Source organism: Rhagoletis zephyria, unplaced genomic scaffold (assembly GCF_001687245.7).
Source record: "Rhagoletis zephyria isolate East Lansing unplaced genomic scaffold, Rhagoletis_zephyria_1.1 Rzeph_scaffold_01647, whole genome shotgun sequence".
In the NCBI taxonomy this organism is placed as follows: domain Eukaryota; kingdom Metazoa; phylum Arthropoda; class Insecta; order Diptera; family Tephritidae; genus Rhagoletis; species Rhagoletis zephyria.
Window position 1 is genome coordinate 32709 of NW_016158731.1, and position 3729 is coordinate 36437.

A 3729-nucleotide genomic window follows, 5' to 3' on the forward strand; every position below is an offset into this window, starting at 1 on the left:
CATATTTTGAACGAATTCGGAATGTCTAAGGTGGAAAAGAAACCAACTTTTCTATAAGGAAACTATTATAGAAAAAGAATTTTTCTTACACTGTATTCATGTCTCAGCAATTTGTGACGACATAATTTAAAAGCAGCTAAGGAGAATGACGACACTATTTATTAGATGTCACATTCAACGAGCCAATATGCCAGAATGCGGGTATAAACAATTATTGATTATTTAATATCGGAACCGAGATCATATAAGTTAATTGATTGGTTTTCACACACTTTTGAAACACAAATTATATGCTTTTTTACTGCAGACAAGTTGTTGCCCCAAAACACAGCAGAAATCTTCCAATCAGGGCTGGCAACTATCCTTAGTTATGAGGTGCCATACTGAGGATAAAAAAGTGCCAAATAGAAAAATAAAAGTGCCAAAAAAGGTGTCATTCCTTTTAATCATTCACATTTAGCAATAAAATAAAGCTACGTTTCCCAAACAAAAGTGCAATGATAAAATAAGATAAACCAGTTGAATAGCCTTTATAAATTAGAAAATTTTAGTTGAGAAAAAGAAGTGCACGCAATGGATTTCACAAAAATGTATTGAAATGTAATTTTTTTTTACAGAAGTGCCATTTTGGCACTTTGTGCCAAATTGCAAAATTAAGTGCCATTTGAAGTAAAGTAGGGAGAAATGGCACGGTTTGAGCCAAGTTGGCATCCCTGCTTCTAATAACTTACAAATATAAAAATGTGAAATATCGAGGGCTTGAATTCGTTAATACCCTCTATCTGCAATTTGCACAAAATCGAATTTGTGATTTTAGAAACCATCTGGGACTTATTACCTGTCGTTATATAAGGTAGCACTAATATCACTGATGACAGTTAAAGCTTAGGTGGATTTTTATATCAGAATCTCATCATTGTGAAAAGTGTGCAGATAGAGGGTATTTTATTGAATATAAGCCCTCAATGTATAAAATATATAAACATTTTATTTCAACGTATACAAAAAATAAATCTACCTGCGTTACAGCACGGCGGGAGACGGGAAAGGGAGGGCCGGAGGGGGCCGCGGCGTAGCGTGACGTGGTGTGTGCGCCGGTCTCGCGGGGTACGCGAGAATATGGGTATCAAATTGAAGGTATTTTAAAGATCTCTTATTCAAAACAAAACTATTTTTAAGAGGGTTGCCACCTATTTTGAATCGCAAGTTTATTTAATTTTTTGTTTAGAAAAAAAGGTAAAATATTACTATTCATGGGTACTAAGAGAAGTTTCTTAAACAATGCTTTCCCTATATACAAAATGTTATCCCTTAGGATAATAGTGTAAGGTTGCCACTTATTTTCGATTCTTCACAATTTATCTAAGACATCGCAATATGGATATAAAATGAAAGGTATTGTTGAGACATTTCAATTTTGTTAATTTCAATCAGCATATTTTGTGAGTATACACAGTACATATACGCTTAAGACTTGTACTATGGATTCCAGCGTATTTCGGAATGGGGTTACCACCTAAATTTTACAGTAAGAAATTTACTTTCTAGATATCGAAATCCTTTTTTTTTCAATTCCAAAATATTTTTTTAAAGCTATCCAAATCTTGAAAACTTTAAAAAGTATATGCACTCCGGGCAAAGCTCGGTCAACCTGGTACTAACTAATTAATCAAGAATGGTGATACTTAAGCGGCTTAAAAAAGGATCAGAGCTCAGGAGCAAACGATTAAGCAAATTCGTATTTGTTGAAACACGTGAAAGCTAACGTGTATGATGGAATCAATACATTTAAATGTTGTTGTTGTAGCGGCTACAACAACCCCGCCCAGATCGGTTAATATCTCAGTCGTTATCGTCAAGTTCCACTAACGGCAGCCCTAAGAAGCGTGCTGCCTCAATAGGGTCGGTCCACAGGGACAAAGGCGTTAGGGTTGTTGGGTTTTCCGGGCATACGAAGAGATGTTTCGAGTCGTGGGGTGTCTCTCCGCATGCCGGACACTCATTTGGTACATCTGCGTTTAGTCTGCTCAGGTATAAGTTTAACCTGCTGCATTAGCCAGAGCGAAGTTGGGCTATTGTGGATCTAGTCTCCAGAGGCAGATGAAGCTCCTTCTCGTCAATGTCTGGTGGTTGTCTGCCTAGAACGGCATTCACAGGTCTGGAGTCTACATAACTCGAGACTGACTCCCTGTAAATGCCGTTCAGGGCCTGCCGATAAGCTGACGGGTCCAGAGGTTGGTTAATGAACCTCTGGACTTCGTCCGTCAGTTCGCAGAGATGCCTACTGACAAGCAGCAGTTGCCTATTTGGGTGACCACGTCTATGGGTCCCAACAAAAAACTGCTTGCAGAGCATTGTGTTGTGCTCCTTGATCGGGAGCAATTTCGCCTCGTCGTGTAGGTGGTGTTCAGGCGNTGCCCCAAGTACTGCCGGCTAGTGACTTGAGGACCTTGTTGCGGCTCTGTACTTTGTTGACAATAGCGGTTGCGTGCGCAGAGAAGGAGAGCAGACTGCCGAAGGTTACTCCGAGTATTTTGGGGTTATTCACCGTCGGAATTGGTATATTATCGACGTGAATTCCCAGCAGTAGCCTGACCTCCTTCGTCCAGGTGGTGAACAAGGTCGCAGAGGATATTGTCGGGGAGAGGGTTAGAGTCCTTGTAGTGAAGAAGCGAGATAGCTCGGAGAGATACCCGTTTACTTTCGAACACAAGTCATCAATTCCATTCCCAGTCGCCATGATCGAGCAATCGTCGGCGTAAGAGACAATCGATACTCTCTCTGGTGGTTGAGGGAGCTTTGAAATGTAAAATTTAAAAAGTAGCGGGGAAAGGACACCACCCTGTGGAACCACCTGTTATATTTTTCTGCGTTTGCTCGATTTGTCTCTAAACATTACCGACGAGTGTCGACCACTGAGATAATTCGCCGACCACCGTTTGAGCCTCTGTGGGAGAGAGGAAGCCTCTATATCTTCTAGTAGCGTGGAGTAGCTGACGGTTTATTAAACGCCTTTGACAGGTCCAACGCTACTAGAATAGTTCTCTCACAGGGACGGTTGCGGTTAAGGCCACGTGTTATCTGAGTGTTTATGGCGTTAAGTGCTGTTGTTGTACTGTGCACTTTACGGAAACCATGCTGATGCTTCGCTGGGGTCAGGTGGTTCGTGAAATACGGTAGCAGCAAGGCCTCTAGTGTCTTCGATACCGGGGAAAGGAGTGTTATCGGCCGATAAGGTTCCCCTATGTTGGCTGATTTCCCCGGTTTGAGCAGTGGGACCACTCTCCCCACCTTCCAGATGTCTGGGATGATGAGAGTGGCCATTGACAAGTTAAGGACCTCCGTTAGGTACGCTGCTCCCGCAGGACCCAAATTTTTCAGCATCAGCATGCATATTCCGTCGGGACCCATGGCATTGGAGGCTTTCGCCTTTCCGATGGCCACCGGAACTTCACCGCTAGTCAAAGCAAGGGGGCACAAGTTGTTGGCAGTTTGTGCAGCCTTCTGGTCACTCGACGCTTGGCTTTGTCCGCCGGAGGATGCAGTATGAACTGCCGGCTAAAATAGCTCGCGCATCGCTCCGGGTTCGACGAAGCATGGTCGCCGAAAGAAATTTCGACCCTGTCGTCGTGCTTCGTCGTATANCAATTCCATTCCCAGTCGCCATGATCGAGCAATCGTCGGCGTAAGAGACAATCGATACTCTCTCTGGTGGTTGAGGGAGCTTTG